General features: G+C 38.2%; 1 non-coding gene across 1 annotated transcript; it reads left to right on the top strand.

The window, feature by feature from the left end:
• The first annotated feature begins 6618 nt into the window (after positions 1–6618).
• On the top strand, positions 6619–6722 carry LOC112799472 (small nucleolar RNA R71). The gene has a single exon (XR_003201051.1). It is a non-coding gene; the product is annotated as a small nucleolar RNA R71 (small nucleolar RNA).
• Positions 6723–12341: the final 5619 nt, after the last annotated feature.

Here is a 12341-nt window from a genome sequence, read left to right on the forward strand (position 1 = left end):
ATTGTCGAACACGTTTAAGCTTCAGTTTAAGGTTAAACTGAAGCTTAAACGTGGAAATGAGAAAGCAACCCTGGAGGCAAATTGTGGTCGAACACGTTTAAGCTCCAGTTTAAGGTTAAACTGGAGCTTAAACGTGGAAATGAAGAAAGTAGCCCAGGAGTGTGAAATGTAGAACACGTTTAAGCTCCAGTTTAAGGTTAAACTGGAGCTTAAACGTGGAAATGGCTTCCTGGTGCATAATTTGGGTCGAACACGTTTAAGCTCCAGTTTAAGGTTAAACTGGAGCTTAAACGTGGAAATGCTCCCTGGTGCATTTCTCATTCTGGCGTTTAACTTCCAGTTTAAGGTTAAACTGGAAGTTAAATGCCACCTTCAGCCTTCATGATTCTGGCGTTTAAGCTCCAGTTTAAGCTTAAACTGGAGCTTAAACGCCACTTCCAGCATTATATGGCTTGGTAGTTTAAGTTCCAGTTTAAGCTTAAACTGGAACTTAAACTCCACATGTGATATTCAAGCTTCCTTTATTGATCTTGTTGCTTCCTTGCCTAGCCTCTTCTTCCCTGAAATCATCCAAACAACTGCATTAAAGTCTTGCAAAATTTCATGAGAAATCTTCCATTCATAGCATTCAAGTAATATAACTAAAAACTCATGGAATTTGCATCAAAATCATACTGTTTGAATGGTTCATTGCTTTGTTATTCATTTAACCATTCTTGGTTACTTTAAGCTCAAGAAAGTGCATAAAACAACTAAAACTAACAGAAAAAGGCTAGTGAAACTAGCCTAAGATGCCTTGGCATCACAACACCAAACTTAATACTTGCTTGTCCCTAAGCAAGTCCTGAGTTATTTGAGAAGAAAGTATGAAACAGAAAGCAATTACATTGGCTATATTAGCAAGCATTTGAAGTTCATCAGAAGGGTCTTATGCAGAAAGTTGCAGCATCACTTTTTCATTCTTATCAGGTAAGATTATCACTTTTTCATTGCATCCATCAAACACTGCTATGGCCTCTTGATATTCTTATGTCTTTGGCACTTTTCCCTTCTTTGTTTTTCTTTTTCATAGAGCTCCCTTGCTCCTTATTTGCTCAGTGTCATGTGTTGCACAAGCCTTTGGCATTTTCTTTGTCTTATCAGTGCACTACACATATCCACTACAGGCATTTTAGTTCACATTTCTTCTTGAGACATTGGTGCCCAGCACCTCTTTGTGTGACTAAATGTTTTGTATTTAGGTTGCTCTTGATAATGGACTTTTGGTTGATAATCCCGGGTTAGTTAACCCAAGTTACCAAGTGTTGAAACACTCCTCAGAACCTATTCATCCAAGCATATCCTTAATACATAAACACCACAGGCATTTGTCTCAGAAGTTCAAACCATTGGTGCCTAGCTTATTTTCTCAATTTTTTTCTTTTTGGTTGCCCTTTTTCAGTGGCTTTTTCTTCTTCTTTTTCTTTCTTTTTCATGGCCAAAGACATTTATTCATCAAGATCCATAGACAGTATTCAAACTTCTACACAAAAATGATAATTCTACACTCAATTTCCAGTGAGCTGACTAAACAATCAAGCATCCATACCACCACTTAATTCTACTTGATTTGTCACTAATTGAGCCAAGTTACTTTTGTTCAAACTTTTCTTTTATTTTTGGAAACAGAACAAGCATGGCAAGCATTTGTTTAAGAAGGTGAAGTTATATCCAAACATCTAGGCATTCACTTTATTCAAAGCAGTAAACAGACAAACATACTAAGAATTTCACATAAAACTCAAATGACTTAAAATGAAAGAAAGCTCATAAAGACAATTCACAAACTATTATTTGCTTATTAAGGAACAAGACCACCTTTCATTTGTTGCTTGGTTCTTTTTGATTCTTGGGGTCCTGCTTCTTCTTGCTTCTTACCTCTTTTTGACCACTTGTACTTCCTTTGTCTTTTCTTATGAGCTTTGTCCAGAATCCAGCTTTTTTCATTGTTTCTTCCACTCCTTTCTCAAGGATCACTGCCTTGTTCATTTTTCCTTCTTTCCTCCCTTTGAAATACTCATCAAAAGTTGGGAATGCTGGGTCCATCTTGTGTAGATGTTCCCCTATGTAGTTAAGCTTGATTTGAGAACTGATGTTGTAATCAGCTTGAACTGTATATCTTGCATTCTGCAAAGTGGTGGCTTCCTTGATTGCCAAGATATTGACATCTTGGTGTTGGCATATGTGGCTGAGGGATTCCTGTAATTGTAAATTCTGTTCCCTTTGCAGATCTAGGAATCTTGATTCAAAGTTCCTTTGCAGGTCCATCATTTTTAGGTGAAAGTCCTCTTGCCTCTCTTGAGACCTCATGTATTGTTGAGACATTCCTTCTATGATTTCCTGCATTCTGCTCATCTCCATGGGGTCTCTGGGAACTTGTTGCCTTCTTTCTGGATTTCCTTGCTCTTCTTGCTCTTCTTCTCCTTCTTGCTCTGCTTCTTGCTCTGCTTCTTGCTCCTCTTCTGCTTGTTGCCCTTCTTCATTTCTTCTTTTTGTATGTCTTGGAGCAATTGGGCCAAGAGTCATTCTGTGAGCAGTTATGGCCATTCCAGGATGTAGCCAATTAGGTCTTGCATCTTCAAGTGGTACTTGGGCCTCGATGCATAGTTTGATGATGGTGCTAGGAAAGTGGAGCCAGGAGTCAGGGTCACTTTTCTCACTAAACTCTTGTATCTGTTCAGCAATGAGTTTATGAACTTTGATCTCCCTTCCCGTCATAATGCAATGTAGCAAGATGGCTCTTTTAGGGACTATTTCTGAAGAGTTTGCAGTGGGTAGGATGGATCTCCTAACTATTGCATACCACCCTTTAGCTTCAGGTGTTAAGTCTCCCCTTCTCAAGACTCTTGGAGCCCCTTTTGTTTTTCTCACCCATTCAGCTCTGATGGCACAAAGGTCTTCAGCAATAGTCGAATAGTCAGGTTCTCCTATCATCCTTTCCTCATAACTTGCTTGGCTGAAACGTATGTTTTTTAGGCCAAGAGTTTTCATGATTGCCTTGGGGCTGAAGTCAACTTCCACCCCTCTCACATAGCTTTTGTATGTGGGTTCCACGGTTGGATCCTCCCTCACTGCATTTGCATAAAACTCCTTCACCAGGTTGATGTTGATTTTAGTGATTGGCTTAGTCAGGAGCTCCCACTTCCTCTTTTTGATCTTCTCCCAAACACTTGGGAACTCTTCCTTTTCAAGGTCAAAGGGAACCTCAGCTAGTATCCTTTTAGGTCTCATCCATTCGGCCTGAATCTCATGGAAAACTGATTTGTATTTCCATGCATCAAATTCCCTTTCCTCTTCCATTGGCTGCTTGTCTTTTCTTCTTTTGTGGCTAGATGAGGCTGCCATTGGTTCTTTAGTTTTGGAGAGTAACAAGCTAAGGTTGACAAGGTGAAGTAAGCAAATGTTGTTAGGAGTGTGGTGAGGTTGTTTTCGGCAAGAGGTAGTTATGCTATGATGAAAGAATATGTGCAAGAAGGAGATTTGGTGGTGTAGAACTCGTTCCCCAAATGGTTCTTTATAGTTCATGCAAGTGAAAAATGGACGGCTAGGGTGATTTGTGAAGGATGGCTTGATGGTAAATATATGAATTAAGGAGAAGGACGAATTGCTTTTAACTTTCTTGGAAGTATTCTGGGTGTATTAAGTTGTACATGTAGCTATCTTTTCATGCAGAACTTCCTTTTCCCATGTGTTAGTTTCAAAGACTTGTGAACTCCCTTTTTGACCAAGACCGTACCTCCCCCCTTTGTCTTTTTCATCCATTCTTATCCTTACTTTTGTACCTGCACAAACAAACAAATTTGCTATCATTTTTTTCGGTCCATGTGAATAATGAATAGCACTTGCACATGTTTTTCATTCTTTTTGAATTGTAAATCAATGATTGACTTCATGAGCTTATAGCCGTGACCTTTGTATGTATGCACACTTATTACTGGACACCAAACTTAGTGTTTGGTAATGTCTCCTGATGACATGAAATCCATGTTGGTTGTCCTTAATGAATGTGCATAATTCTAATAAATCATAGTCACTTTGGCTCTTTGATCCTAAACAATTTTACTACCTAAAGTAATTGAAATCAAAGTATTAAAACATGCAAATGGTATACTTGTCATGAATTTCTAAATCCAGAGGAACTTCTTGCTTTTCATTAACTTTGTTCAAAGAGGAACACCAAACTTAATGTTTGGTTGTGCACCTTGAATGAAGGATTGAATACAATTTGAATAAGATTTGGGAGTGCCTTCAGGCATACCAAACTTAGAGACCAATTGTATTTTACATGTAATGTTTAGTGCACCTTATCAACAGTTGTCCTGAGGATTCAAGTTCATGCATAAGAAACCATGCTTTATTAGATGCAGAGCAAAACAATAAAGAGTAAGGATACTAAAACATGGGTTGCCTCCCATGAAGCGCTTCTTTAACGTCACTAGCTTGACGGTTGTCCCTTGTTAGGGTGGATTGTAGTGCTTGATGTCCTCTCCTCTCACCATGAAAACGTCCCCATTTGATTCCTTCATGATTTCCAAATGTTCCATAGAAAGAGCTTTCCTGATTGTGAACACTTGAGGGAGCTGGGAAGGAATGGGTTTGAGGCCAGGTGGGATTGGCAGATAATGACTTGATATCACTTTATCTCCCGGAGAGAAACCTTCAGTGGGAATTTTCTTGTTTCTCCACCCTCTTGGCAATTTCTTTACAATTCTTCCCTCTCTCTTGAGGATTTCTTCATTGACCCTTATGCCAGGAGGATCCTTCTGATCTGTTTCTATTGATTCTTGTGGCTTTAACTCTTGCAGTTCTTGTTTGCCTTCCAAGGACTGTTTCAGAGTTTCAGCTGCTGGATTGCTTTCCTCCAAACACAGATGGCTACTATCATCCTTCGGCTTTTCAGGTTCTGGTTCAGGCTCAGATGCAGGTTTGAAAACATGGAAAATGAGCTGTTCATCATGTATTCTCAAAATTAGCTCTCCTTGTTCTATATCTATGAGCGCTTTAGCAGTGGCTAGAAATGGCCTTCCCAGAATGATAGGGTGTAAGTAGCTTTCCTCCATGTCCAAAATGACAAAGTCTGTGGGGAAGAAATAATTTCCCACTTTCACCAGCACATTCTCAACTACCCCTTCAGCTTGCTTTTGAGTTTTGTCAGCCAGTTATATGATTACATCAGTGGATCTCACCTCATTCAGTTGTAGCCTCTTCATGAGAGTCAGAGGCATCACATTTATGCTAGCTCCTAGATCACAGAATCCTCTGTCAATTTTTGTTTCCCCTATGATGCAAGGGATATGAAAACTTCCTGGGTCTGTTTTCTTAGAGACTATGTCCTTCTTGATGAGGGCACTGCATTCTTTGTTCATTATTACAGTTTGTCCTCCTTTCAAAACTCTTTTCTTGCTCAGCAATTCCTTCAAATACTTGATGTGTGTAGGCATCTGCTGGAGAATCTCAAGAAAGGGAATATTGATATGGAGAGACTTAAATGTCTCTAAAAACCTTGAATATGTTTTCCCTTTTTCACTTCCTCCTAACCTCTGAGGAAATGGTGCTTTTGGTTGGTATGTTTCCAGCATGCCTTTATTTTGCAGTTCCTTGGCTTGCTCAGTTTCACTTTCCTGCTTAGCTTCTTCCACACCTTCCTTCAAGATTTCTGGCTCCTGTTCTGAGGGTCTGATTCCTTCTTCTTCTGAGACTTCCTTCAATATGGTGATGGCATTGCATTCTTCCCATCTCACTCCCTTTTGTTCCCCTTTAGGATTCTTTTCTGTGTCACTAGGGAACACTGCAGTTGACTTGGGGGCCTGTTGAGATAGCTCTCCTACTTGAGACTCCATCCTCTTGAGTTTTTCACCATGGTTCCTTAAGGTGGATCTCACATCATCCCTAAAGCTTTTCAACTCACTTATGTCCTGACCCATGTTTGCTAGCATTCCTTCTATCCTGTTTAATTGATCTTGAAATTGTTGGTTCGGATTGGATTGGGCAGGTTGATTATTTTGGCCATGATATGGTGGTTGGGAGTAAGTGTTTTGTGTGGCTTGGTATGATCTTTGGTTGGAGTTTTGGTATGTGGAATTGTTATGTTGGTTGGGGTTGTAAGGTTTGTGGTTTTGTGGTTGGGTTTGCTGGTTTCCCCACCCAAAGTTTGGGTGGTTTTTCCAGCCTGGGTTGTAAGTGTTGGAATGTGGATCATATGGTTGCCTTTGTTGATTTCCCACATAGTTGGCCTCTTCCCAATCACCTCCTTCATTGCTTACTTCCTCTTGATCTTGTGCGTGTATTGCGGCCACTTGATTTGTTTTTAAGTTCCTGGTGAGCTCTGCTAGTTGCTTGGCAAACACCTTGTTTTGGGCTAAAATTGTATCAACATGGTTCAGCTCCATGACTCCCTTAGTGTTGTGTCTCTCTGAAGCATAGTAGTACTCATTCTCAGCCACTGTCTCAATCACTTCAATGGCTTCTTCCACAGTCTTTTTCCTGTTCAATGAACCTCCTGATGAATGGTTTACAGCCTTCCTTGATTCATAAGAAAGTCCATCATAGAAAATATGCAATTGCACCCAGTCATGGAACATGTCTGGTGGGCATTTCCTTGTCAAATCCTTGAACCTCTCCCATGCCTCGTAGAGAGTTTCACCATCTTGTTGTCTAAAAGTCTGAACCTTAGATCGAAGCCTATTGACATTTTGTGGGGGGTAGAAACGTGCCAGAAACTTGCTTTCCACCTCATCCCAGGTTGTTAGGCTCCCCCTTGGGAATGATTCTAGCCACTTAGCTGCCTTGTCCCTAAGTGAAAATGGGAACAAGAGCAGTTTATAGGCATCTTCCTGGACTCCATTGGACTTCACAGTGTCGCAAATTCTCAGGAATTTTGTGAGATGTTGGTTTGGATCTTCATTAGCACTCCCACCAAATGAACAATGATCCTCCACCAGTGATATTAGCTGTGGTTTGAGTTCAAAATTGTTGGCCTGAATGGGTGGTTTCTGAATGCTGCTACCACAATTCCCAGAGGTTGGGTTTATGTATGAACCAAGAACCCTCCTCTCGGGAATGGCATTGTTTCCATCAGCTCTCTCATGGTTGTGAACTTCTCTATCCATGTTGAGATCTAGAGCTTCCTCAAAATTGTCCTCAGATTCTCCTTCAGATTCTTCTTCTCCCAGTACTCTCTTCCCTCTTGCTTCCCTTCTAAGTTTATGAAGGGTCCTCTCTGGTTCGGTATATGGAGGAGTTGATGTCTTTCCTCTCCTACCTGTCATACAAGAACACAGCACAGGCAACAAGCAAGTGAAATACTCTTGGTTAATGGAAGAGTATGGTTAGAGCAGTTGAGGAATTAATTCAAATAGTTAGTGGGTCAGTGAGTTAGTTGCTTGAATTTAAAGGCATAAAGAAAGAAAGCAAGTAACAGAGTGCAGAAATTAAAATTCAACAAGTAACTTGAACTGAATTAACAAAACAAGAAAAATGCTCAATCTAGTTAACTTCCAATTTGAGAATTGTCAATCGAAAACCAATCCCCGGCAACGGCGCCATAAACTTGATAGCCATAAACTTGATAGCTATGATTTAGGAAATTGCACAATCGGAAAAAATTCCTTCCGGCAAGTGCACCGGTTATCGTCAAGTAAAAACTCACAATAGAGTGAGGTCGAATCCCACAAGGATTGGTTGAATGAGCAATTCGGATTAGAAGTTTGTTCTAGTTGAGCGGAATCAAGATTTAGATGAGAATTGCGGAATCTTAAATTGCATGAATTAAAGAGCGAGAAGTTAAAGTGCTGAAATTAAAAAGGGATCGGGGTGATTGCATGAAATTAATTGCAGAATGTAAAGAGAAAGTGTAGATCAGAAATGGGGAATTCATTGGGTTTCAGGAGATATTGAGATCTCCGAATCAAAACGATTTTATCCCTTCCTCAACCAATGCATTCATTGAATTTTGCTTGGCAATCTTATATGATTGGATCCCAATTCCTTGGCTCACCAATTCTCTCTAAAAACAAACAAATTCCCAATCCCTTGGTTTAAATGTTCATAAGAAGAGATGATGCTCAATCACTGATTATACCACACAGTTTCATGAACCACAATTTGGTAGGATTACATGTCACAATATCCATCCAAACCCCAATCCAATTCACTGTGAGAAAACTTCTCTAGCATGAATCCTCCATTCCTTTCCCAAGGTTCCGAAGAATTCCAATTATGGATAGTCTCTTTCCCAAGACAACTAACCAATGGAATTAGATCGAGAAGCTTTCTAACAAAATTCAAGAGAAAAGATTGAAGAAGAAGATAAAAACTATTATTGATTCATTGAATTACAATAGAGCTCCCTAACCCAATGAAAGGGGTTTAGTGAGTCATAGCTCTGAATTCAATTACACAAAGTAAAACTAGAAAATGATCCAAAAGTTTCAAGTCCCCATCTCCCCCTAACTTAAATTCTATCCTATTTATACACTTTCTAAATTGAGCTTCTGTTGTGCTTCTTGGGCTTTGAGGCCTTTCCTTGATTTCCTTTTGCTTTGGGTTTATGATCCATAACCCTGATGAGGCTGCTGATCCAATTCTGTAACATTCATTGAGCCAACTTAGTGATAATCAAGTAATGACACATGACTCAACAATTGAAATTCCAGACTCATCAATTCTTCAGGCCCAATCCCATAAACCATGATATTCAATTGGGTTTTATACCAGAGTATGTTTAAGTTAATATTTGTGCTCAAATGCTAACTTAAACTGCAATATTTTTGGCCCAGAAACCTTTTCAAATAGAGGCGTTTAAGTTGCAGTTTAAGCTTAAACTGCAACTTAAACGTTGGACACTCCTGGAGGTGATATAATTCAAGCACGTTTAAGCTTCAGTTTAAGGTTAAACTGAAGCTTAAACGTGGAAATGGAAGAAGGCAATCCTGGAGGGTGGAATTGTCGAACACGTTTAAGCTTCAGTTTAAGGTTAAACTGAAGCTTAAACGTGGAAATGAGAAAGCAACCCTGGAGGCAAATTGTGGTCGAACACGTTTAAGCTCCAGTTTAAGGTTAAACTGGAGCTTAAACGTGGAAATGAAGAAAGTAGCCCAGGAGTGTGAAATGTCGAACACGTTTAAGCTCCAGTTTAAGGTTAAACTGGAGCTTAAATGTGGAAATGGCTTCCTGGTGCATAATTTGGGTCGAACACATTTAAGCTACAGTTTAAGGTTAAACTGGAGCTTAAACGTGGAAATGCTCCCTGGTGCATTTCTCATTCTGGCGTTTAACTTCCAGTTTAAGGTTAAACTGGAAGTTAAACGCCACCTTCAGCCTTCATGATTCTGGCATTTAAGCTCCAGTTTAAGCTTAAACTGGAGCTTAAACGCCACTTCCAGCATTATATGGCTTGGTAGTTTAAGTTCCAGTTTAAGCTTAAACTGGAACTTAAACTCCACATGTGATATTCAAGCTTCCTTTATTGATCTTGTTGCTTCCTTGCCTAGCCTCTTCTTCCCTGAAATCATCCAAACAACTGCATTAAAGTCTTGCAAAATTTGATGAGAAATCTTCCATTCATAGCATTCAAGTAATATAACTAAAAACTCATGGAATTTGCATCAAAATCATACTGTTTGAATGGTTCATTGCTTTGTTATTCATTTAACCATTCTTGGTTACTTTAAGCTCAAGAAAGTGCATAAAACAACTAAAACTAACAGAAAAAGGCTAGTGAAACTAGCCTAAGATGCCTTGGCATCAAGAGGGTCAGGCTGACAGCTTTGCAATTTCTTCAACTTCTTGTATTCCTTCCACTTTTGCATGCTTCCTTTCCATCCTCTAAGCCATTCTTGGACTGTAATCCCTGAAATCACTTAACACACATATCAAGGCATCTAATGGTAATAAGAGAAGATTAAATAAAAGAAAATAAAAGCCAAAGAAGCATGTTTTCAATCATAGAACAAATTCTGGGAAGGAATTATAAAACATGCAAATCATATGAATATTTGTATGAAAGATTGATAAAATCCACTCAATTAAGCACAAGATAAACCATAAAATAGTGGTTTATCAACCTCCCCACACTTAAACATTAGCATGTCCTCATGCTAAGCTCAAGAGAAGCTATAAAGGAGTGAAGAGGAATGATAGAAAGTTTGCAATGCAACCTATCTATGTGAATGCAACTACATGCAAAATGTTTCTACCTACTTGGTTAAAAGTAAATAAGTTCTTCAATACAAATATGAATCAAATTCCACTAATTCAAATTATACAATAAAAAGTAAGTAAACTTGTAAGAAGATAGCTAATGAAAGCAGGGAACATAGAATCAAGCATTAAACCCTTACTGGTAGTGTATATCACTTTAACTCTCAAGTGTAGAGGGTGATCACTCTATTCTTCTCTAATCATGCTTTCTAAACTTTGTTCTTCATCTAACCAATCAACAAGTATTTAATGTATACATACAAACATCATGAGGTCTTTTTCAAGGTTGTAATGGGGCTAAGGTAAGGGTAAGGGTATATATAAGGCTAAGTGAGCTAATAATTGAACCCTTGATTAGTCTAAGATCTCACCTAACATATTCATACTTTATACAATTAAAAATGCTTTACCTAGCTACCCAAATTTTTCCCACTTTTGTATTACATGCTCATGTATAAAATTTATTTTTGAATTTTTTTGTCCCATGTGCATTGATTCTTTTTATTTGCAATTGGGGTATATTATATATTTTTTATTTTTTATTTTTTTTTGTATCCCTTTACTCAATTACTTAATAATAATTTTTTCTTTTTTCTTTTTTTTTTCAATGCACATGGTAATTTTAATTATTTTGATTTCACATGAGCATACTTTTCAAATTTTCAAATAACTTATTCAATTTAATTCCCTTTTCTATCATCCCATGCATGATCCCATAAAACTTTCCACACTTAAATTATATGCAATATCTATCTTAAGCTAACCAAGGATTCAACTTGGGATTTTTATTTTGTTTTTCTGCTTAAGGCTAGTAATGTGGTTTACAGAAAAAGAGGGGATTAACAAGCTCGAGGGGGCTAACAAGGGTGATGGAAAAGGTAGGCTAATTTGGGATAAGTGAGGAAAAAAAATCAAATGATGGCCTCAATCACTTGCAAGCATGTAAATACTCTAAATAATGGATATATAGAATGTAACAAAATATAAATTACAATCATAGAGAAGAAAACACACAAGAATAAAACATTATGGTTAAATAATGTAACCATGCAATTAAGCTCAAAATCTCACGGGTTGTGTGTTCTTTAGCTCAAAAACTATGTTCCAATTTACAATTTTCAAACAAATTTAACATATAGAAAATTTAAAATTTTTTTATTTAAATTAGTGAAAATTTTCAAAAATAGGGTCTTAAAAAGAAACTTATTATTTTCAACCAAGTAGTACTTAAATGCAAACAATCAAACAATCATGCAATGCAACATGAAAATGCAACAATGAACTAATAAAGAAAATAAGACATTGGTGTTGAGAAGAGAATAACTAACCCATGGAGATCGGTATCGACCTCCCCACACTTAAAGAATGCACCGTCCTCGGTGCATGCTAAGATGTACAAGTGGATGGACTGCTCCAACTGATGTCTTTCTCCAAGGATTATGCAGATGGACTTGTTTGACTCCCCATATAGAAGTTCTTCCTTTTCCCTTCCTCTCGGTGGCCATCCTGAAAGAAGAGGAAAAGGAGGAAAGTAACCCAGAAATAAGGATAAGAACATAAATATTATGGGTGTTAATGCCAAATAATAAAGGTCTCAATTACATGGTAGTTACAACATGCAAGTGAGAAAATAGTGGAAGCAAATGGCATGTCAATAGTGCAAAAGTTGCAACAATGGGAAAGAGAGTGTGGGTAATGCAAGGTAGTGTAAGTGCATATCAATCCAAAAGGAATATCAGTATTATAAAAATTAGCATTGACTTAAGAATAATACCCAATTAGAATAAAACAAGTCATGAAGCACCAGAATAATTCAAGAAAAAGATGCAATAGTTGAAGAAGAGAATTTTAACTCCAATGAAAAAGAAAAAGAAATTAAGAAAGGAGGAAGAAAGAAATAAGAAGGAAAGAAAAGATTTAGATATGGGGAAGAAAAGATAAAATATTTGGCTTATCTGGATAAGTTGTGCGCCGCTTGTGACGCGGACGCGTGAGTGACGCGTTCGCGCGGATAGCGCTTCTATGAAGACGCGGATGCGTGGTGCACGCGATCGCGCGGGGTGTGATAAATTCACGTGATGCAAACGCATGGAGCACGCGGA

The sequence above is a fragment of the Arachis hypogaea genome, chromosome 4, assembly GCF_003086295.3.
Source record: "Arachis hypogaea cultivar Tifrunner chromosome 4, arahy.Tifrunner.gnm2.J5K5, whole genome shotgun sequence".
NCBI classification, from domain to species: domain Eukaryota; kingdom Viridiplantae; phylum Streptophyta; class Magnoliopsida; order Fabales; family Fabaceae; genus Arachis; species Arachis hypogaea.